The 25720-nt window shown below is 39.9% G+C and overlaps 1 pseudogene; it reads right to left on the reverse strand.

Moving 5' to 3' along the window:
- Positions 1–12367: 12367 nt before the first annotated feature.
- LOC113904021 lies at positions 12368–14865 on the reverse strand (annotated as a pseudogene).
- Positions 14866–25720: the final 10855 nt, after the last annotated feature.

Here is a 25720-nt window from a genome sequence, read left to right on the forward strand (position 1 = left end):
CACATGTACATGACTATTGAAAAAAACCTTAGCTTTGAATATATGCACCTTGGTCGGCAAAGTGATAGCTCTGCTTTTTAATACGCTATCTAGGTTTGTCATAGCTTTCCTCCCAAGAAGCAACCGTCTTTTGATTTCATGGCTGCAGTCACTGTCTGCAGTGATTTTGGAGCCCAAGAAAATAAAATCTGTCACTGCTTCCACTTTTTCCCCTTAACGTGATGGGACTGGATGACATGATCTTAGTTTTTTCAAAGTTTTTCAAACTTTCAAAATTTTTTTAAGCCAGCTTTTTCACTCTCCTCTTTCACCCTCATCAAAGAGGCTCTTTAGTTCCTCTTCACTTTCTGCCATTAGAATAGTATCATCAGCATGTCTGAGGTTGATATTTCTCCCTGCAGTCTTGATTCCAGCTTGTGGTTCATCCAGCCTCGCATTCCACATGATGTACTCTGCATATAAGCTAAATAAGTGGGGTGACAATATACAGCCTTGTTGTACTCCTTTCCCAATTTTGAACCCATCTGTTGTTTCATGTCCGGTTCTAACTGTTGCTTCTTGACTTTTTTTTGGCTATAATGACTAAAGATTCTATGAACACTGGGTTAAAGGTGTTTGTGATGACATTGGTTTTTATTTTTCCTGGATAAATAATGCCTAGGAGTGGAATTGCTAGGTCACATGGTAAGTATATATTTAATTATAAGAAATTGCCAAACTCTTCTCCAAAGTGGTTGTACCATTGTTCATTCCCACCAGCAATGTATGGGAGTTGCTCCAGCTGTTCTATTTCCTTTCCAACATTTGGTAATATCAGTCCTCTCTGATATTAGCCATTGTAATGATGTGTAAGAGTAAGCCACTGTGTTTTAATTTTGGTTTTCTTGATAACCAATGATGCTGAGTATCTTCTCATGTGATTATGGCCTATTTGTTTACTTCCTTTTATTAAGTGTATGTTCCAGTCTTTTGTCCTTTTCAAATTGTTTTTGTCCGTTCTCTGTATGTTCCATACACCAGTCCTTTGTCAGATCCATGTGTTGTGAATCTTTTCTCCCAGACTGTGGCTTGCTGTGGTAGGCAGGCCTCCAAGATGGACCCTAGAGATCTTGCCTCCTGGTACCCACGCTCCTGGACAGTCTCCTCATCTTTAGAGCAGACCCATGTCAGATTTTCCAAGAGGAATTGTGAAAGCAATGGTACGTGACTCCTGGTACCAGGTCGTGAAAGTCGTTTGCAGCTTTTACCCTTTCCTCTTGGATTGCTTGTTCTAAAGAATGTCTTTGGGAAGAGAGCCAAGACCTGTTGATAAACAGCCAGCAGCAATTTGCCAGTCAGATGTGGCACGTTAGAAACAAACGCTCCAGCCTCTGTCCAGCCTTCAGATGACTGCATGTGACACTCCAAGCCACAACTGGACAGCCAAGAAATTCACGTATTCCTAATCCACAACAACTGTAAGAGGTGATCATTGTTGTTTGTTGTTTTCAGTCACTAAGCTTTGGAGCAATTTTTTACACAGAAGCAGTGAAACTGACTCCTCATTTTCTTAACAATGTCTTCTGAAGAACAGAGCTTTTATTTTGCTAAGGTTCAGTTTATTAACTCTTTGTTTTGTGACTCATGCTTTTTGAATGACATGTTTAAGAAAGTTTACCTACTCCTACAGAGAAAATAAAGTTTACCTACTGCAATAGAGAAAATAAGTTTTTACATGTTTTCTTCTTGAAATTTGTACTTTTAACCTTTTCATTTGGAACTGTAATATATTTCAAATCAATTTTTGCATAAGGTATCCTCAAGGAAAGGATCAATGTTATTTTTTTTCTAGATGGATATACTATTATTTCAATATCATTGGTTGAAAAGACAGTCCTTTAACTTTGGGAAAACTCAGCATCATTTTGGACTCTTTAATCCATTCCATTTAACTGTAAGCCTATCTTTATCACACTGTGTTGACTATAATAATTTTGAAAAGTATGGATACCAGGAAGTGTAAATTTTCCAAATTTGTTGTTCTTTTCAAAATGGTTTTGACTCTCCCAGGTTCTTTGCACTTCCATACAAATTTTAAAATTAGCTATTTAATTTTTATTTTAAAAATACCTCTAGGAGTTTGGGATCATTAATATGTAGATAAATTTAAGAAGAATTGACACATTAAAAGTATTAAGGGGACTTCCCTGGTCGTTGAGTGGCTGGGAATCTGCCTGCAAGTGCAGGGGACATGGGTTTGATCACTGGTCCGGGAGGATCCTGTGTTCCCAGACCACCTGATCTGCCTCTTGAGAAATTTGTATGCAGGTCAGGAAGCAGCAGTTAGAACTGGACATGGAACAACAGACTGGTTCCAAATAGGAAAAGGAGTTCGTCAAGGCTGTATATTGTCACCCTGTTTATTTAACTTCTATGCAGAGTACATCATGAGAAACGCTGGACTGGAAGAAACACAAGCTGGAATCAAGATTGCCAGGAGAAATATCAATAACTTCAGATATGCACATGACACCACCCTTATGGCGGAAAGTGAAGAGGAACTCAAAAGCCTCTTGATGAAAGTGAAAGTGGAGAGTGAAAAAGTTGGCTTAAAGCTCAACATTCAGAAAATGAAGATCATGGCATCCGGTCCCACCACTTCATGGCAAATAGATGGGGAAACAGTGGAAACAGTGTCAGACTTTATTTTTTTGGGCTCCAAAATCACTGCAGATGGTGACTGCAGGCATGAAATTAAAAGACACTTATCCTTGGAAGGAAAGTTATGACCAACCTAGATAGCATATTCAAAAGCAGAGACATTCCTTTGCCAACAAAGGTCTGTCTAGTCAAGGCTATGGTTTTTCCTGTGGTCATGTATGGATGTGAGTTGGACTGTGAAGAAGGCTGAGCGCCAAAGAATTGATGCTTTTGAACTGTGGTGTTGGAGAAGACTCTTGAGAGTCCCTTGGACTGCAAGTAGATCCAACCAGTCCATTCTGAAGGAGATCAGCCCTGGGATTTCTTTGGAAGGAATGATGCTAAAGCTGAAACTCCAGTACTTTGGCCACCTCATGAGAAGAGCTGACTCATTGGAAAAGACTCTGATGCTGGGAGGGATTGGGGGCAGGAGGAGAAGGGGACAACAGAGGATGAGATGGCTGGATGGCATCACTGACTCGATGGATGTGAGTCTGAGTGAACTCTGGGAGTTGGTGATGGACAGGGAGGCTTGGTGTGCTGGGATTCATGGGGTCGCAAAGAGTCAGACACGACTGAGCGACTGATCTGATCTGATCTGATCTGGGAGGATCCCACATGCTGTGGAGCAACGAAGTCCACATATCACGACTAATGAGCCTGTGATCTCTAGCCCGGGAGCCGTAACTACTGACACAGCAGTTTCCGAAGCCCATGTGCTCTGGGGCCTGTGCTTGCCAGCAAGAGAAGCCACCTCAAGGGGAAGTCCTCAGTCCTGAACTAGAGAGTAGCTCACTTTGCTGCAACTGGAGAAAGCCTACGAGCAGCAACGAAGATTTGTGCACCAGTAAATAAATTGGATGTAAATCCATCAAGAAAAATGTCTTTTAAGAAAGGTATTTAGTCTTCTAATCCACAAATACAGTATAGATCTCAGTTTATTTAGATCTTCTCTAATTTCTCTTAGCAATATTTTATATTTTTGATAACACTGGTATAGCAGATACTTATCCTTAAGTATTTTATACTTTTAATGCTATTATAAATGGATTCTTAATTTCATTTTCTAATGGTTCATTGATAGTATATTTAAATAATTTGATATTTTAATATTGGCCTGGTATGCTGAACCCTTGCTAATAAGTTTATTCGTTTTAGTAGTGTTTTTTAGATTTCTTGAGAGTTTTCATGTGTACTATCATATATCTGTATAATCATAAGGGATTTGATTTAGGTCATACCTGAATGGTCTAGTGGTTTTCCCTACTTTCTTCAATTTAAGTCTGAATTTGGCAATAAGGAGTTCATGGTCTGAGCCACAGTCAGCTCCTGGTCTTGTTTTTGCTGACTGTATAGAGCTTCTCCATCTTTGGCTGCAAAGAATATAATCACTCTGATTTTGGTGTTGACCATCTGGTGATGTCCATGTACAGAGTCTTCTCTTGTGTTGTTGGAAGAGGGTGTTTGTTACGACCAGTGCATTTTCTTGGCAAAACTCTATTAGTCTTTGCCCTGCTTCATTCCGTATTCCAAGGCCAAATTTGCCTGTTACTCCAGGTGTTTCTTGACTTCCTACTTTTGCATTCCAGTCCCGTATAATGAAAAGGACATCTTTTTTGGGTGTTAGTTCTAAAAGGTCTTGTAGGTCTTCATAGAACCGTTCAACTTCAGCTTCTTCAGCATTACTGGTTGGGGCATAGACTTGGATTACTGTGATATTGAATGGTTTGCCTTGGAAACGAACAGAGATCATTCTGTCGTTTTTGAGATTGCATCCAAGTACTGCATTTCGGAGTCTTTTGTTGACCATGATGGCCACTCCATTTCTTCTGAGGGATTCCAGCCCGCAGTAGTAGATATAATGGTCATCTGAGTTAAATTCACCCATTCCAGTCCATTTCAGTTCACTGATTCCTAGAATGTCAACATTCACTCTTGCCATCTCTTGTTTGACCACTTCCAATTTGCTTTGATTCATGGACCTGACATTCCAGGTTCCTATGCAATATTGCTCTTTACAGCATCAGACCTTGCTTCTATCACCAGTCACATCCACAGCTGGGTATTGTTCTTGCTTTGGCTCCATCCCTTCTTTCTTTCTGGAGTTATTTCTCCACTGATCTCCAGTAGCATATTGGGCACCTACTGACCTGGGGAGTTTCTCTTTCAGTAGCCTATCATTTTGCCTTTTCATACTGTTCATGGGGTTCTCAAGGCAAGAATACTGAAGTGGTTTGCCATTCCCTTCTCCAATGGACCACATTCTGTCAAATCTCTCCACCATGACCCGCCCATCTTGGGTTGCCCCACGGACATGGCTTAGTTTGTTCCTGATGAACTATGGAATGAGGTTCGTGACATTGTACAGGAGACAGGGATCAAGACCATTCCCATAGAAAAGAAATGCAAAAAAGCAAAATGGCTGTCTGGGGAAGCCTTACAAATAGGTGTGAAAAGAAGAGAAGCGAAAAGCAAAGGAGAAAAGGAAAGATATAAACATCTGAATGCAGAGTTCCAAAGAATAGCAAGAAGAGATAAGAAAGCCTTCTTCAGCGATCAATGCAAAGAAATAGAGGAAAAGAACAGAATGGGAAAGACTAGGGATCTCTTCAAGAAAATCGGAGATACCAAAGGAACATTTCATGCAAAGATGAGCTCAATAAAGGACAGAAATGGTATGGACCTAACAGAAGCAGAAGATATTAAGAAGAGGTGGCAAGAATACACAGAAGAACTGTGCAAAAAAGATCTTTATGACCCAGATATTCATGATGGTGTGATCACTGACCTAGAGCCAGACATCCTGGAATGTGAAGTCAAGTGGGCCTTAGAAAGTATCACTACGAACAAAGCTAGTGGAGGTGATGGAATTCCAGTTGAGCTATTCCAAATCCTGAAAGATGATGCTGTGAAAGTGCTGCACTCAATATGCCAGCAAATTTGGAAAATTCAGCAGTGGCCACAGGACTGGAAAAGGTCAGTTTTCATTCCAATCCCAAAGAAAGGCAATGCCAAAGAATGCTCAAACTACTGCACATTGCACTCATCTCACACGCTAGTAAAGTAATGCTCAAAATTCTCCAAGCCAGGCTTCAGCAATATGTGAACCGTGAACTTCCTGATGTTCAAAGTGGTTTTAGAAAAGGCAGAAGAACCAGAGATCAAATTGCCAACATCTGCTGGATCATAGAAAAAGCAAGAGAGTTCCAGAAAAACATCTATTTCTGCTTTATTGACTATGCCAAAGCCTTTGACTGTGTGGATCACAATAAACTATGGACAATTCTGAAAGAGATGGGAATACCAGACCACCTGATCTGCCTCTTGAGAAATTTGTATGCAGGTCAGGAAGCAACAGTTAGAACTGGACATGGAACAACAGACTGGTTCCAAATAGGAAAAGGAGTTCGTCAAGGCTGTATATTGTCACCCTGCTTATTTAACTTCTATGCAGAGTACATCATGAGAAATGCTGGACTGGAAGAAACACAAGCTGGAATCAAGATTGCCAGGAGAAATATCAGTAACCTCAGATATGCAGATGACACCACCCTTATGGCAGAAAGTGAAGAGGAACTCAAAAGCCTCTTGATGAAAGTGAAAGTGGAGAGTGAAAAAGTTGGCTTAAAGCTCAACATTCAGAAAATGAAGATCATGACATCCGGTCCCACCACTTCATGTCAAATAGATGGGGAAACAGTGTCAGACTTTATTTTTCTGGGCCCCAAAATCACTACAGATGGTGACTGCAGCCATGAAATTAAAAGACGCTTACTCCTTGGAAGGAAAGTTATGACCAACCTAGATAGAATATTCAAAAGCAGAGACATTACTTTGCCAACAACAAAGGTCTGTCTAGTCAAGGCTATGGTTTTTCCTGTGGTCAAGTATGGATGTGAGAGTTGGACTGTGAAGAAGGCTGAGCGCCAAAGAATTGATGCTTTTGAACTGTGGTGTTGGAGAAGACTCTTGAGAGTCCCTTGGACTGCAAGTAGATCCAACCAGTCCATTCTGAAGGAGATCAGCCCTGGGATTTCTTTGGAAGGAATGATGCTAAAGCTGAAACTCCAGTACTTTGGCCACCTCATGCGAAGAGTTGACTCATTGGAAAAGACTCTGATGCTGGGAGGGATTGGGGGCAGGAGGAGAAGGGGACAACAGAGGATAAGGTGGCTGGATGGCATCACTGACTCGATGGACGTGAGTCTGAGTGAACTCCGGGAGTTGGTGATGGACAGGGAGGCCTGGCGTGCCGCAATTCATGGGGTCACAAAGAGTCGGACACAACTGAGCGACTGATCTGATCTGATCTGATCTGATCATATATCTGCAAATAAAGAGAATTTTACTTTTCCTTTCCATTCTGCATGCTTTTATTTACTTTTCTCATTTTATTGTACTGGCTAGAACACACAGTACAATGCTAAACAGAAGTAATAAGAAAGAGCATCCTTGTCTTGTTCCTAATTTTAGGGAAATCACTCAGTGTTTTACTATTAAATATGATATTGTCTCTAGATTTTTTGCATATGTCCTTTGCCAGGTTGAGGAAGTTTCTTTCCTTTCTTAGTTTGCTGAGAGTTTTTTATCATGAATGATTGTTGACTTATCAGTTGCTTTCAAGGGGCTTCTACTGAGATGATTTTATCTTTTTTTTTTTTTCTTTTTGCATTGTTGAGATGATGGATTAAATTGATTAATGTTAAACCAAGTTACATTCCTGAAGTAAACCAAACTTGTTCTTCATGTATTATACTTTTTATATATTGTTGGATTCTACTAGCTAAATTTTAAAAATATTAAAGAATCCAAATTCATTGGGAATATTGGTCTGTAGTTTGCTTGTAATGTCTTTTTCTAGATTTGTTTTCAGGGTAAGCTTGGCCCAATAAGATGAGCATGGTAGCTTCTTATCTATTTTATGAGGAAGTTGTGTGATATTTTTATTATTTACTTCTTAAATGTTTGAAAGGTTTTCCAAAAAACTGTAGTTTATTTTTTATTGAAGTATAATTGGTTTACATGATAGCTTTCATCAGTGAAGCTCTCTAGGACAAGAGTCTCCTTTTGGAGAAAATGTAAATTATGAATTTAAGTGTGTTTGTAGATAAAAAATTTAATTTTATATGTCTTTTTTATGCCAGTTTTGGTAATTTATGTCTTTCAAGATTTTTTTCCATTTCACTTGTCATATTTTTTGGCCTTAAGTTATTTATTTTATTCCTCTATTATTCTTTAACATTTGTTCAGTGTTTGATGTCTCATTTATTCCTAATATTAGTATTTTATACTTTCTCTTTTTTCACTCAATAAGCTTAGTTAAAAGTGTTTTGTTTGATTGAGCTCTTCAAAAAAAGAAGCTTTGGTTTCATTAATTTTGTTTGTTCATCTTCTGTTTTATTTATTTCTGTTTCGTTTTATTTCCTTTACCCTTATCATTGCCATATTTCTATTATTTAGGGCTTATTTTCTCTTCTTTTTCTCGCTCATTAAGGTGAAAGTTTACATTATTCACTCGAGACCTTTTTTATTTTCTACAAAAAGCATTCAGAGCACAGGTTTCTTCTGAGCCCTTATTTCAATATACCCCCCAAATTTAAATACATTTTATCCTAATTTTCATTTAGTTATAAATATTTTCTGATAGTCCTGTGATCTCTTCTTTGACCCATCAGTTATTAGGAAATCAGTTCAGTTCAGTTCAGTTCAGTCACTCAGTCATGTCCGACTCTTGGCGACCCCATGAATCGCAGCACACCAGGCCTCCCTGTCCATCACCAACTCCTGGAGTTCACCCAAACTCATGTGCATCGAGTCGGTGATGCCATCTAGCCATCTCATCCTCTGTCGTCCCCTTCTCCTCCTGCCCTCAGTCCCTCCCAGCATCAGGGTCTTTTCCAGTGAGTCAACTCTTCCCATGAGGTGGCCAAAGTATTGGAGTTTCAGCCTCAGCATCAGTCCTTCCAGTGAACACCCAGGACTGGTCTTCTTTAGGATGGATTGGTTGGATCTCCAATAGGTTGTACATTTTCCAAATATTTGGGAATTTTCCATATATCTTTTGTTATATATCTTTTCCAGCATTCTTGGTGAAAATTTGCACCTGAATAGTGTGTGTTCTCTTGTTTGGGAGAGTGAAGATAATTCTATAAATGGCTCAGTCAAGTGGATGATAGTATTTTTCAGACTTTCTGTAGTTTTACTGAATTTTGTCTACTTTGTTCTATCAATTACTGAGATGAATAAAGAAATGTCTATAAATCTATTCAATGGATGCACTTTTCATTCTGTGAGTTCTGGATTCATGTATTCTGTGGATTTTTTATTAGGTGTTTACACGTTAGGATAGTTATATATACTTTACCATTACAGTTTCCCTCTTAAGATGTTAGTCTTATTTGTTCTGAAATTTACTTTTTCTGATATATTTTTTAAACTTTTTATTTCGTACTGAAGTGTAGCCCATTAACAGTGTTGGGATAGTTTCAGGTGAACAGTGAGGGGACTCAGCCTTGTATATGCACGTATCCATTCTCCATCAAACTTCCCTCCAATCTAGGCTTGCCCTTAGCGTTGAGCAGAGTTCCATGTGCTGTACAGTAGGTCCTTGTTGGTTATCCATTTAAAAATATAGCAGTATGTGATATTTGTCTTTCTCTTTCTGACTCACTTCACTCTGTATAATAGGCTTTAGGTTCATCTACCTCATTAGAACTGACTCAAATACATTGCTTTTTATAGCTGAGCAATATTCCATTGTGTATATATACCACAATGTCCTTGTCCATTCATCTGTCGATGGGCATCTGGGTTGCTTCTATGTACTGCTGCTGCTGCTGCTAAGTCGTGTCAGTTGTGTCCAACTCTGTGTGACCCCATAGACGGCAGCCCAACAGGCTCCTCTGTCCCTGGGATTCTCCAGGCAAGAATACTGGAGTGGGTTGCCATTTCCTTCTCCAATGCATGAAAGTGAAAGGGAAAGTGAAGTCACTCAGTCGTTTCCAACTCTTCGTGACCCCATGGACTGTAGCCTACCAGGCTCCTCCACCCATGGCAAGAGTACTGGAGTGGGGTGCCATTGCCTTCTATGTCCTAGCTGTTGTAAACAGTGCTGCAGCAAACACTGGGGTACGTGTGTCTGTTTCAACTATGGTTTCCTCAGGCTACATACCCAGTAGTGGGATTGCTGGGTCATCGGAGAAGGCAATGGCACCCCACTCCAGTACTCTTGCCTGGCCTGGAGAATCCCATGGACGGAGGAGCCTGGTAGGCTGCAGTCCTTGGGGTCGCTAAGAGTCGGACACGACTGAGCGACTTCACTTTCTCTTTTAACTTTCATGCACTGGAGAAGGAAATGGCAACCCACTCCAGTGTTCTTGCCTGGAGAATCCCAGGGACGGGGAAACCTGGTGGGCTGCCATCTATGGGGTCACACAGAGTCGGACACGACTGAAGTGACTTAGCATAGCATAGCAAGGTAGTTTTAGTACTAGTTTTTTAATCTCCATACTGTTCTCCATAACGGTTGTATCAGATTGCACGCCCATTGACAGTGTAAGAGGATTGCCTTCTCTCCCCACCCTCTCCAGCCTTTACTGTTTGTCTATTTTTTGATGATGGCCATTCTAACTGATGTGAGGTGATGACCTCCTGGTAGTTTTGATTTCTTTAATAATGAGTGATGTTGTGTATCTTTTCTTGTGTTTATTAGTTTCTTTGGAGAAATCTCTGTTTAGGTCTTCTGCCCATTTTAAGCATCATGAGCTATTTGTAAATTTTGGAGCCTAATCCCTTGTCAGTCACATCATTTGCAAATATTTTCTCTCAGTCTGTGTGTTGTCTTTTCATTTTGTTTATTGTTTCCTTTGCTGTGCATGAGTTGAAGTAGGTCCCATTAGTTTATTTTTGTTTTTATTTGGGGAGATGAACTGAAAAAGATACTGCCGTGATTTATGTCAGAGAGTATTCTGTGCATGTTTTCCTTTAGGAGTTTTATAGTTTTCGGTCTCACAGTTAGATCTGTAATGCATTTTGAGCTTACTTTTGTGTATTTTGTTAAAGAATAATCTAGTTTCATTTCAAGGATGTCCACTCTCACCTCTCTTATTCAGCATAGTTTTGGAAGCCCTAGCTATGGCAATAGAGAAGAAAAAGTAGTAAAGGGAATTGAATATGGAAAAGAAGTTAAACTGTCACTGTTTGCAGATGACATGATACTATGCACAGAAAATCCGAAAGATGCTATAAGAAAACTGCCAGAGCTCATTGGTCAATCTGGTAACACTCATCAATGAATTTGCAAGTTACAAAATTAATGCGTAGAAATCTGTTGCATTTCTATACACTAACAACAAAAGACTAGAAAGAGAAATTCAGGAAACAATTCAATTTACCATCACATCAAAAAGAATAAAATATTTAGGAATAAACCTACCTAAGGAGACAAAACACCTGTACTCCAAAAACTTAAGATGCTGATGAAATAAACTGAAGAAGACACAAACAGATGGAAAGATAGATATACCATGCTTGTGTATTGGAAGAATCAATATTGTCAATATGACTATGCTACCTAAGGCAGTCTACAGATTCAGTGCAATCCTTATCAAATTACCAGTGGCAATTTTTGCAGAACCAGAGCAAAAATTCTTAAAATTGTTATGGAAACACAAAAGACCCTGAATAGCAAAAACATTCTTGAGAAAGAGAAACAGAACTGGAGGAACCAGGCTCCCACTGGAGTGGGTTGCCATGCCCTTCTCCAGGGGATCTTCCTGACCCAGGGATTGAACCCACATTTCTTAGGTCTCCTGCATTGGTAGGTGGGTTCTTTCCCACTAGTGCCACCTGGGAATGGCATATTTTAAATAATTACTACTTAATTCCCCCGCCACACTCCCCCCACCCCGCCATAGGCTACTGAGGCTCTGTTTTCATTGTTAATGTTTCAGTTTATTTCTAGAGGTGGTTTTTTTTTTCCCTGTCTTCACTTCAGTTTGGATAGTTCAATTGTTTTTTAATAGATCTCAAGTTTCACTGAATTTTTTTCTTCATTTATAGTATCTAATATATTTTTAAGAACATTTAGTAAATTCCTACTTCAGTTGCTGTAGTTTTCAATCCTAGAAAATTATATTTGGCGTTTTAAAAAAAAATCTTCTCTTTCCTCTTCTTTATATTCATATTTTCCTTTAGATACTTTAATATGTTTAAGATAGCTCTTTTATCATTCTTATTTGCTAATGCCATCGTTTATCACTTCCCAGTTTGTTTCTATTGTCAGATTATAAATCTGGTATGAGAAACAAGTTCATACTTCTCTGCATGTCTAGCAAATGTTAATTGCATGCTGGGCATTTTAAGTGTGAGCCTGCTGAGTTCTGGGTTTTGTTTCCTTATGTATTTTTTTTTTTTTAAAGAGTGCTAAACTGTGAAAGTTTGTTCTGTTAGCTAAGTTACTTAATAATTGACTAGATTCCCTTTTTTTGAGCACATATTTTATTTAGGATGCAGCACTAACAACACGATGATAAATTGTTACCAGTTTATACCAAGAAACACACTATCTTTAAAATGTGTTGTTTTCACAATTTAAGTATAGCCTTATTATTATTTGATACTAGAGTCAAAGACAACCTTTAGAGTTTTCCGCTTTGGGGCACTTAGTGACATCAAAATGATGATCTAGTCATGTAGAGGAAAGCAGTGCAAACGCAGTTTCTTTTCTTTTTACCCGTTCCCTTGCAGTAAGATCCGTCCTCTCTCATCTGAGGAATCGTTAATAGGGAGACTTTCAACCACCTTGCAGGTCTTGTTCTTGATTATAACAGGTAATGAGCAGATCACCCAAAATACTGTAAAAGTTGCCTTAAGAGATAACACGTAAAGGACACAAATTCTCCCTTTGGGGTTCCACACCGGACGTGTCTGAAGTGGTGTCTGAGGTGGTCACAGATGGCTTTTGCAGCCGACACCGCACTGGGTAGGTTTCAGGCCTGATGACCCCAGTGCCATGCTGCTGCACGGCCATGAGGAATCCTCCCTTGAACCGGCTGTCATCTTTCAGAGCTTCGGAAATACCATCTTCCTTTCTGTACGCTTTCACCTTGCCGTGATTGACATCTGGATACTGAGGTGAGGAGTGGTTTCCCCAGATGATGACATTCTTCACACCATTGCAAGTCACACTGGAGACTTCCCTGGTGGTCTAGGGTTTAGGGCCTGGCACTTCCACTGCAGGGGGCATGGGTTTGCTCCCTGGTTAGAGAACTAAGATCCCGAATGCCCCATGGCACAGCCACAAAAAAAAAGTCACACCAAGTTTTACACCGAGTTTAACAGAGCATATCAGCTCAGTTAAGATCCAAAAGAGTCAAGCAATCAAAGTTCTCCCTGGGGATGGGCTTGGAGCAATCAGGCCATTGGTATTGGCTGGACTTCCTACCACAAGAACCGTAACTGACTTCTTGGCATGTTTCTCAAGGCTGCACCCTGGCATTTGAAGATTTTCATATTTGCTTTGAATACATCTTTCCTCTCCATGCCATCCCTTTTTTGATGTGGAGCCCACAAGCATGGCCACGACCAGGTGTTTGAGGCAATCTGTCTTTTATTTTTCATCTGTGGCAGTGACCTCTTTCAGGAGGGTTGGGCCCAGTCTTGCGGTTCCATTAGGACACCATCCAAGACACCCATTATGAGAGTAATATCCAACGGCAGAAAAATTATAGGCTGGTCTTTACCAAAGGCAGATCCGTTTCTAACACCGTATAGTAGTGACTATGTGATTTGACCAGCTGCTCCAGTCATAAGGACTCTGATTTGTTTCAAAATTTGTAGTCAAGGGCCTTCTGCTTTCAAGAGTTTTGTGACAGAAACTCTTAGAAACACTGTTGGTAGGTTTGGGGGCTCTGTGGACAGTTTCAACACCTGCCTTGACTAGATTCTCTTAAGCCTTGCTTTTAAGCTTTTTTTTTTGGTGGACTGATTTAGAATAGACTGTGGGTATTCAAATGACTCCCGGAATCTGGCTGGTCAGCACTCAAACATCTCCGAGTTCTGTGTGAGCTTTGAGGATCGTCCACGTTACAGCCTCCCGGCCCTTTTTTGTCTAGTTTTGAAAAGTCTCACCACGTGCCTGTGTCACCGAGTATTCAACAGCAGTCTCATGGTGACTCTGTGCTGGATTCTGAGTCTCCTCCTTCATATTGCTTCCTTCTCTCAAAGTTCTTTGCTCTACAAAGTTGTCACATCAACTCGGGATTAATTTCACGTTAGTATCCATTGAGTCTTCCTCTACTGTAGCTCTTGCAGCAATCGAATTCCAAAGCTTAAGTTATTCTGTCTAAAATAATGCTCTGGGGCCCCAGAAGCTCTATCTATGTTGGTTTTTGGTCCTCCAGATCCAGTGGGATGATCTCAGAAGGTGAAGTGATTTTGATACCCAAAGCCCCTCTGCCATGAAAACTCCAATATATTCACTTTTGGTGAAATATTATTTGCATACTCTTTAATCTTTTCATAATCTAGAAAGTGGATGTTAGATCAGTCTCACACAAGCGTACATTTCCATGTATACATGTACACCTATACAAGCATGTATATACACATATGCACACACACATACTCATCAAGGAGAAAGTTTATTATCAGTAGCTATTTTATTATCACAATAAAAATAGCCACATAGAAATAATGGCTAAGATCTTTTGGGAGTTTATTATGAACCAGAAACTATGACAGTTTAGGTGCATTATTTTCTTTTCTTCTTTTGAAATATGAAGGTTAGAGAATTGGGGTAATTTATACAAGGTCATGCATTAAGGAACAGATGAAGCCAAGTTTGAGTACAACCAACCCGACTGTAGAGGAGGAATAGGTAAACGATGGCTTGCAGACTGCCATTTGTTTTATAAATAAAGTTTTATTCCCAGGAGAACCAAGGACACTCATTTTTGTAGTGTCTGTGAGTTCTTTTGAGCTATAGTAGCAGAGTTGAGAAGTTGCAGTATAGCCTGAATAACAGCCTAAAATATTTATTATCTGTCCCTTTACAGAATGAGTTTGCTGACCCTTGCTTTAAATTGTGAATTAATCACTCTATAATTTTCAAGGCCCATCTCCATTGTTACCTTGAGGTAGTTTCTCCACGTCATTTTGCTCACCATGTAAATTCTCTTCATTCATATCCCCTACTTTCAAAGTATACTTTTCAGTATACCAAAAATAGCCTATTGTTAACAGCTTTACTGGAGAAGGAAATGGCACCCCATTCCAGTATTCTTGCCTGGAGAATCCCATGGACAGAGGGGCCTGGAGGGCTACAGTCCACGAGGTCACAAAGATTTGGACACGACTTAGCTACGAAACCACCAAGAGCTTTACCATTCACTTTCAAAATGTCTTTTTCTACCCTCCAGAATGGAAAGTTTTTGAGAACAGGTGTTTTCGTCTACTTTGTTCGTGGCTTTATTCCAAATGCCTAAGACAGAGCCTGCCACAGAGTAGGTGTATAATTTTTAATGGATGATCCCTTGACCAAATACCTGGTTAAACTCAGACAAGGCTTCCCTGGTGGTGCTAGTGGTAAAGAACCCACCTGCCAATGCACAAGACCTAAGAACCACAGGTTTGATCCCTGGGTTGGGAAGATCCCCTGGAGGAGGGCATGGCAACCCACTCCAGCATTCTGGCCTGGAGAATTTCATGGATGAGTAGCCTGGCAGGCTACAGTCTATGGGGTTGCAAAAAGTCAGACACAACCAAAGTGACTTAGCACACAGATAAGACTCCATCCTTCCCTAGCTGAATCAGTATGGAATGGTGGCTGCTGCTTTTTTTTCTCTCTTATATATGCATCCTTTCGCGTGGATTCATAATGCCACTTTTTCTTCTTGTAAAATCATGAACTGAATTACTACATGTACTAGTTAACTCAGTTGTCAGTTGAGGCTGGTTCACCTTTTGATATTTAAAGAAAACCAACTCTAACGACTCAGACAGCATCCTATGAGAAGTCCAATTGCCTTCCCTCCCTCCTACAGCTTCTCTGAATTCTCCAGAGACAGTGTCCAATGGTGTCTTCAGGCTGTGTTAGCGTCAAACTAACGTTTACTTTCACAGATCTCTCATCCCACACGGCTGGTGTCCTCTCTGCCCCACGCTAGGCATGAATCTCAAGACTCTTTTTCTTGGATTCCTTCTCAACATCCCAACCCTTAAAAAAAAATCTCACCCACAAAAGTGATTCTTCGTGTGTAACATTTTTCGTTTACAGTTAGGGGGAGACAAAGGGGATTTGCATGCAGCTGTGCCAACAGCTTAAAGTCTCTAGAAACTCCTTGCTTTCAAAACAACTTTAGTCAACATACAGCCAAGAATTTCTCACCTCTCTCCACCAGCACAGTGATTCCTTCTCTCTTTACTCTCTCTTCATACAAGTTTTTTTTTTATTTAGGGGGCACAGTGATGTATCTCTTCATTACATTATCTTCTTCCATCCTTGTTGCTGTTTAACCACTCAGTCGTGTCCCAACTCTCTTGCGACCCTGTGCACTGTAGCCCTCCAGGCTCCTCTGCCCATGGGATTTCCCAGGCAAGGACACTGGAGTGGGTTGCCGTTTCCTCCTCCATCCTAAGCCCCACTGTATATACAGTGCTCAGGGACCACGGCTCCACTCAGGTCTTCCTGGGTACCTGTAACTCCACTTTAATCTCACCATCACTTCTGTGTTTTCATTAAAGAATGTTTACATCTGTGTTTCCCAAGCAAAATGTTACAGTTTTCTTTATTTAGACCCACCAGATTAAGAACCTTACTAGAAAGCTATGTGAAATAATGTCAACTCTATCTGAGTACATCAACTGCTTTCTTCAATATCAGTTCAGTTCAGTCGCTCACTTGTGTCTGACTCTTTGCAACCCCATGGACTGCAGCACACCAGGCCACCCTGTCCACCACCAACTCCCGGAGTTTACTCAAACTCATGTCCATTGAGTCGGTGATGCCATCCAATCATCTCATCCTCTGTCATCCCCTTCTCCTCCTGCCTTCAATCTTTCCCAGCATCAGGGTCTTTTCAAATGATTCAGCTCTTTTTTTCAATATATCTTTCCATTTTTCCCCTTTGCCCATGGATGTATTATTATATTATTGTGATTTATAGTAAGAAATATGTATTTGGTCTTCAGTTGTTTCTGGCACACGGCTCCTAATACCCTTGGAATTTCCTATGTAATAAGATGAGAAAAGTTCCTTGATATTCATAAGAACTTCTCTTCTACTACTCCTGAGTTTATGTTAATGATGTGACTTGTGGGGAGAGTCGTGTGCTTGGAGAGAGCATGGAAACTCTGCACTTTTCCCCAACTCTTGCCCTACACATCCTTTCTTACTGTTCCTGAGTTACATCCTTTTATAGCAAACCAGCAATCTAATAAGAAAGCATTCCTCTGAATTCTGTGAGCCACTCTAGCAAATTCCTTAAACTCATGAAGGGGGTCATGGGAACTTCCCGTCTATAGCCCACAGCACTGGTACAAACTAAGCTGGGGACTGGCTTCTGAAGTGGTCAGTGAGGCAGTTTTGAAGGACTGAGCCCTTAACCTATGGGATCTGATGATCTGTCTCTAGGTAGCTAGCGTCAGAACCGGGATACATTGTAAGACTCCTGTCAGTGTCTCCTGAGTTGAGAAAACACACACTGGGATTGTATAAACAGGTTTTCTCATAGTGAATTGTCCTTGCATTCTTGTATCAGCCTTTTCTTGTTTGTAGTGGTTTTTATATTAAACTTGGAGAAGGAAATGGCAACCCACTCCAGTACTCTTGCCTTGAAAATCCCATAGACGGAGGAGCTTAGTGCAGGCTACTGTCCATGGGTTCACAAAGAGTCGGGCACGACTGAGCGACTTCACTTTCACTTTCACTTTATATTAAACTGTCAATTAAGAGCAGCTTGACAATGAGACTACCCCACTCTGAGAAGCCTCAGTGTGCTTGTAATACTTATACCCCCAACTGGCGGATTCTTTTTTTTTTTTTCCCCAGTAATACAAACACTTGACAACAACTGAGCAGAGCAGTGATGGGTTCTTAACCCAAAGACATTCATATTTAAATTAGACTGTAGTTTAAGACATGGTCTGGACTAAGGTTTTGCCACAGTCTTCTGGAAGATGATTGTACCAGACACTGAGAGAGAGAGAGGTAAATGATAGAATGGCGTGGAAACAAAGAAACTTCACAGAGAGAAGCAGTAACCAGAGGCCATGAAGTAGAAGTAAAAGCAGTTGGATGAAAGTGGCTGTGAAATAAAAGTTTCTAGTTTCCTGAAGGAATGAAACAGTCACTGTAGGAGCAAAGGTAGGCTTAGCCATGAGTATGGAAGACAACTGGAGTGAAGAGCCGCAGGTACTTGGGGCTGAGCAGTCGTAGATGAACAGGACCCCCGTTGCAATACTGCAGTTGCAGAGACACAGCACCTGTGCATCCCGAGTGGCATTCCAGTTTCTCAGAAAACCTGACCTGTGGGACTATTGACAGACTGTTTTTACATATATCCCCTTGTATCAAAAGATGTTACCAACATGTGGCTTCTTGCTATCTGAAAAAAAAAACACAGCCAATGCAATTATTTTCTTCAAATACAGCAAGATTCAATTTTCCAGATTTGTGTTTGTTTTGGTCTTGGGATGTTTGTTTTAGTATGCATCCCAAATATTTGCCTAAACTTTTTCATGTATTTGTGGGGATGCATGTGTATATTTGTACATGCACAGTTCGTAGGTTAAATTTTTTTTCTGTTACATTCTTTCTTGTTGGATGCTCTGTATTACCTGTCTTATCAGTTTTACTTTGCTGGATTTGACAAAATTACTTTCAGTTTACCATTGCTGTTTTTGCATAGCTTTCTTTTACCCTTATATATGAGGAGTGTACCTCAGACGGAGAATACATATATCTTTAAAAAATCTGTAGATTTGTGAAACTGTGCCAAATTCCAAATAAAACTTCAAAACTTTTAAACACACAGTATATTTCTTAGAGAACTCTACTTTCTGAAGTATCCAGAATTCATTATGTGGAAATGTCCGTTTCTCTTGAATGGGTTTTTGAAGTTTAGTGTCATGGTAGGTTCAGGAATCCAGGTGTCCATCAATTAGTTGTGTTAATGACCCCACCTAATGGCCTCCATAAGTCCATTGTGTTTGTCCTATGACTTGAACGTTTCCTCCCACTTTGACTCTAGACTTGGGCATGTGACTTGCTTTGAGCAATAGGATGTTAGCCTCCCTGATACAAGCAGAGACTTGGAAAGCACAAATGCTCTTTTATTTCCCTCTTGCATAATCGGGCCTGCTCACCATTCCCCTCGGCCGTGTTTTGCAAACATGCCTAGGCTAGTCTGCAGGAAGGACGTGAGCGACGTGTAGAAGAGAGCCAGGTAGTCCAGACCTCCCAGCTCGGGCCGCCCTAGACCAGCCAGCTACCAGCCGGGCCCCCTATCTGTGGGGAAATCCACCTGAGATCAGAAGAACCGCCCAGCTAAACTCATTCAAAACCGTCAACTTGTAGTGAACAAAATAAATGCTTGTCACTTTAAAGCCCTGAATTTGGAGTGGTTTATTATGAAGCACAATTGTGGCAATGGATAACACAGAGATAATTAATCAATGAGGGGAACTTCCTGTGTATTTGAGGTGCCAAATCAGAGATAATATTCACAGATGGTAGATACTTTCATATGTTCATATCTCTTTTTGTTTCCTTCTGTCTCTGAGAAAGCTCATTTACTACCCCAGGAAGAGTTCTGGTACCAGAGAATGTTTCCCTCTAGCACTTGAGTAGCGTTTTAGACCCTAGGCTTGTCTGACTTAGGCTATCGTTTGGTATTTGAAGTGTTAAGAAGGTGTGGGCTTTATGTGATCAGGATGGTGGACATAATGCCCTTCTCTGGCTCAGATTCTCATGTCCACCTAAGGTGTGGATGAGAAAAAAGAGAGTGTAACCAGGTTTGTGAATACTTTCAGTATGGTCTTTCCTGACATCTCATAGACTGTATTGATAGATGCTTTTTAAAGATATTTGGAAATAAAGGCTGTCACATGAAGTCTTCACTCTTACATTAGGCAGATGTAGGTTTCTAAATAGAAAACACAGGGGTTTCAGTTCAAGTTAACAAACATTTATTGATCACCTGTTGTATAGTAGTAGGCATTAAGGATACAAAATCAAGAGCTTCCCCAGTGGCTCAATGGTAAAGAATCTGCCTGCCAATGCAGGAGATATGGGTTCAATACCTGGTCCAGGGCGCTCCCACATGCTGCAGAGCCGCTAAGCCCGTGCACCACAACTATTGACCCTGCACTCTAGGTCCCGGGAGTTGCAACTACTGAGCCCACGGACTGCAACTGCTGAAGCCTAGAGGCCTGCTCTGCAACAGGAGGAGCCACTGCAATGAGAAGCCTGCACGCTGCAACTAGAGAAAAGCCTCTGCAGCAACGAAGACCCGGCACAGCCCCAAATAGAAATAAATTATTTTAAAAAAAGAATGCAGAGTTAGTGAAAATTAGCCTCTGTCCTAGAGGAACTTCAGAGTCTGGAAAAGAGACAGACGAGTAAATCACCATTTCAGTATGGCAAATACAGTGATGAGGCATTCACACACAGCATGTGATCATCTAAGTGGTGTCAGATGTTGGACGGGGAGCTGTGTTGAGAAACGTAAAGGGTGAGTAGATTTAGGCAAGTAAAAGATGAGCCTTGGTGGAAATGAGTTCCAGCAAGCTACAAGGGTATGAGGGCTTCCCAGGGGACGCTGGAGGTAAAGAACCCGCCTCCCAGTGCAGGAGACTCAAGAAATGCGGATTAGATCCTTGGATCGAGAAGATCCCCTGGAGGAGGGCCTGGCAACCCACTCCAGTATTCTTGCCTGAAGAATCCCATGGACAGAGGGCTACAGTCCATAGCGTCTCAAAGAGTCGGACACGACTGAAGTGACTGAGCACGCATGCATGCACAAGGGTATGAATGATGACCTGGAGTGTGCCACAGCGTGGATTATATTGGAGGCCACAGAACATCATGTGGGACCAGGAGTTATACTTGCCAAAGTATAGTTAAAGACCTGTTAGGTATTTGCTTATGTTGTCAGTTGTGCAGTTTTTGTAGTTATAAGACTTTTGTTTTATATTACATGTTAGGAAAATAATCTTTGAGCCTTTCAGTACCTTCGGGTTTTCTTTAAATGCCGTGTGGATGGAGCCCAAGTTTATCTTATTCTCTCCTGCATCTCAGCACCCAGCACAGGGTCCGGCTCTTTGAATTCAGTAATATATGTTGAGTGTTTTACTGAGCATGGGTTGGTAAAGAATTTCTAGACACAGAGTATTTCAGGAAGGAGTAAATTTGCTAAGAACAAAGAACAGAGATAATGTGGACACGGAGAGCACAGCGGACTGACACCTCCTGACAGACCAGGGAGAGGCGATGCTTTTCATGGGTTAGAAGCCAATTTTTATAGCCTCAAGATACAGAAAATTCCTGCTGGGAGGGTGGCATTAGGAGATTGGTTAGGGTGGGTATTTTTACCCACCCTCATATGGGGTGAGAGAGCTGGCAAGTTTAGATCAGGGAGACTCATGGTGATGGTCGCTCTGGGGCTCAGTCCTGAAGACGACCCTGGTGCAGGGCCCTGAATCTGTGGCCTCGTTACAAGGCTTCACACCTGTGACCTTGGTATGGAGCTCCATATTGAGCAAATCACTGAATTCTCAAATGCATCAGCCCCTACCAAAATACAACAGAAAGTTATCTTTAAATTATTCTTTTAAAAAATCATTTATTCATAAAGACTTATGTGCTTGAATAATTTATTTTTCTCAAATGTCTTCAATAAAGACAGCTTAATCTTCAGTTTTATCATTCCCTCTACGTTTGTTCTTTCAGTTTTTGAGATGTAACTTACATACATAGAGCACTGTATAAGGTTAAGGTGTACAACCTAATCTCTATTTTCGGATGTTTAAATATATGCAACTCTTGCTGTGGTTTTCACCCCATACATCCATTTATATTATTAGTCAACATATTCTTATTGAATACTTCATTCTATGCCAGCATTGTGATACACACTAGGAGCAGAGTAGTATGAGTTCAGACCTGCTCTGGGCCCCAGTGGAGCATATAGTCCAGAGAGGTAAGCAGGCCAACATTGAACAGAGAATTTACAAGCACAGTGAGTTTACAAACAGAAGTGAATAGCTTCCTGTGAGTGTGTAACAGCTTTGTTAAGTCTCTATTCAATATGGATTATCACATGATGATTATACAACGTATTTACTTTATCAGGTTTTTACTTTATGTCCTCTGCTTTCTGTTTTATTATGCTACATTTATAATTAATATTTAGCACATGGAAAACACACTATAAACATTACTTGATTGAATGAAAGAATAAATGAATATTTCCTCATAGAATTTGTCTTTTATCATTAAATTATTACTTTAATACTATTGCTTGAAAGCATATGTACCCTTTGTGGGAATATGTGCATGTTTTTCTCTTATAATACATCTGTTAATTGAATGAAATGTTCATGGGAATGGTGCAGGTAATTAGTACTGTTTAAAGTTAGTTTGTCAGAGAAGGCAATGGCACTCCACTCCGGTACTCTTGCCTGGAAAATCCCATGGATGGAAGAGCCTGGTAGGCTGCAGTCTATGGGGTCACTCAGTCGGACACAACTGAGCGGCTTCACTTTCACTTTTCACTTTCATGCATCGGAGAAGGAAATGGCAACCCACTCCAGTGTCCTTGCCTGGAGAATCCCAGGGACGGTGGAGCCTGGTGGACTGCTGTCTATGGGGCCACACAGAGTCGGACACGACTGAAGCGACTTAGCAGCAGCAGCAAAGTTAGTTTGTACTCTTCAGCATTCCATTAAAGCCCTGCTCAACAGTTTACTGACTTTGTTTCTGTGTAAAATGAGATTACTGCCCAAATCTGTTTGGTTATCTGGTTTTATATCAACAAATATTTATTTGAAGTTCTTGTAAGTTATGTGGCAGATGTGAGGAATCCACAGAATAGGTTCCCTTATAGAAACTGCAATCCAGGACAAAAAAGACAATAACATATGAGAATTTGCAAACAGTTCCGCATGAGAAAAGATATGCCTTTTATATCTTTTAGAGAACGTATTGTCCTAGGTAATATGAGGGAAAAAAAGAAACGAGTAAGTAGTATGCCATGCCTTCAATTTGCTTATAATTTAATTGAGGCAGTAAGACAAATATACTTAACATGAAAATAACACCAAACAATAAGTGGTATGTTCTGGTGCTGAAGATCATGCAAGTCTTAAGACTTCAATGGATGGAAATCTCTTAAAGGATGGACACGTTTTCTCTTTCGACCAAACATTGGAAGTTTCTCCAAAGTACGACAAGACCATCCAGCAGTAGTAATAGTAGTAGATTGGGAAGAAAATATTAAAACTTCTACTTATTTAGAAATGGTTTTAAAAAAAGAATCTAGTCCTTACTAACATTTAATAAAAAGGATTGACAATGGACTATCAATGGGTAGCCCATGGATGTATGGTATTAGTATTTGACCTGGCATCACATGGAAATGAAAGTGGAAATTACATCCCCCAGAACAAAGGGAAGCTCCTTCCAATCCTTCACTGTGAGGCATTGCAAGTTATGGGACATGCCTTAAGTTTTAACTGACGTTCATGAAATGGACAACTCGCTTAAAAGAGTCCCACAAAGTGAGAGCAAATAAAATTTAAAACGCAAGCACAATTGGACACAAAAGAAAATTTTAGCTGTGACACTGCTCTTTGTGAATAAGCTTTTTCTGCAAATTGTTAAACAAGATCTAATCAGATCTAACAAAAAGCCATCTCCCCCTGGAATCAAAGTTATGATGAAAACATTTGAAATGTGGATTTTTTGGTATTCTTGGTAATGAAGATAGTTATCTGCATGTATTGTGCCTTGAGATGTGTTCGTGATTAACAAGGCATTAAAAAAAAATAAGGACAATCTTTTACAAGTTTTTCAGAAATTTTCAAAGTCAAGAGTTACTCAATCTGGCATTTAATGAAATTTCACTGACGTTAATGACAAATGTTCAAAAGTTTCCTTGCTAATAAAAGACCCCTTGGAAAACTGTTTTCCTTCCACATAAGACAAACTAATATGTAGTCCGTTGTCAGCAGTGTTAGAAGATACACAGAAAGTTTTCTAAAGACTTTGAGAAACAGATAATAGAACAAACATCAGAATTTAGGCAGGGTTAGAACTGAGTGAGTCTATCAGCATTTCTACCATGTCTCAAAATATACTTGCTAGATTGCATTTCAAAAAGAAAGCTCATGATTGATCATAATTTTGTGCCTCTGAAGGAAGAGTATATTGAAGATCAACTCTCAGCAGTAAGAGAATCCTTGTTGATTTTTTTTAAATTGTTTTATGGGAAGTATATTGCTTTGATGGAATTTAAAAATTGTGAATGTTTTCATACGTGAGATCTTAACTGCATCATTGATTAGCCAGGTTTTTCATCAGTGACTCTGAAGTCAGGAGTGCATCAACAATGATGTTTCTAATTTCACAAGAACACAACTCCAAAATGACATCAAATATTTATATGACTTTGTAATAAGATAGGGAATAACAATGTTAATATTTGCTGCCAGAGAAATTCACTGATTATTCCACTGAAAAGTGCTTAAGGAGTTGCTGAATTTAAAAACAAATTAAGTATTTCATTTACAAAAAGATAAGTGCTGAAAATGTGTTGACCTTTTCACTGATGACAAAAGGCTGTCTGCAGAGTGCACTTATCCTTTACATATCATCAAAATAAAGGGCACATTTTTACAGTGAATAGAAAATAAACAATTTGGGGGAAACTTTGTATTGTGGAAACTATTTGAAAACAGATGTTTGGAAATGTTTATATTAATATATGGTATTATAGCTGAAAGTGATACAGGTGTGCCATCTGTAAAATTCCTTACTTACAACTTTCCAAATAGAATTTCCCACAGTATCATCTTCTAAATGAAAAATTTGAATCCTTTTGGTTAGCCTTTTTTTCTTTTTTTTTTAAACCCAGTACCTATGGGCTTCCCTCATAGCTCAGTTTGTAAAGAATCTCTCTGCAATGCAGGAGACCTGGGTTTGATTCCTAGGTCGGGAAGATCCCCTGGAGAAGGAACAGGCAACCCTCTCCTGTATTCTTGCCTAGAGAATGCCCATGGACAGAGGAGGCTGGCAGACTACAGCCCATGGGGTTGCAAGAGTCGGACATGACTTAGCGACTAAACCATTACCACCTACATCAAGGTGACATCAAGATGAACTGAATTGCCTATCTGAATTTCAAAACTTTGGCATAATTGGTGTCTGGGAGTGAACATGAATTTCGTGTTTTAAAACTAAGGATAATGATATATACTTAATCCATTTGTGTCAACATTTTTGAAGTGTCTTTTTCATCTGTGATAGCTGTTAATATTTAGCACTGATTCAGTTGAACTTAGAACCCAAGCCATCAAAATATTATATCACTAAATATTATACCAAGATTGAAAAAAAGATAATTTCACTAACTGGGAGCAAAATACTCTATATTGTTAATAAACACAATAAAATACCACATTGGTTTTAAAATATTGGTTTCATTGCTATCTAACCTTTCCTTTCAATTATTTTTTTCTGCTTCTGGTTATGAGTGTACATCCACAAAATATCAGTACTATAATACATGTATGCAATTTATTTTAAAATGTGTATAAATTTATATGCAAATTTGTTCTCCCTTATTTGATAGAGATGTGGGTTCAAATACTGTCTACTAATCAAGATATGTGACCCAAAAAGTTTGTAAGTCATTGAATTGGTACAAGGGACAGGGGCAGCTTTCTTGAGACAGTTAATCTGATAAAGTCACATGAAATAATTGGGAAGGAAAAAAGAAACAATATAAAAAATTTAACATTATTAAAACAGAAAAATTGGGCA

This window comes from Bos indicus x Bos taurus, chromosome 14 (assembly GCF_003369695.1).
Source record: "Bos indicus x Bos taurus breed Angus x Brahman F1 hybrid chromosome 14, Bos_hybrid_MaternalHap_v2.0, whole genome shotgun sequence".
Taxonomy (NCBI): domain Eukaryota; kingdom Metazoa; phylum Chordata; class Mammalia; order Artiodactyla; family Bovidae; genus Bos; species Bos indicus x Bos taurus.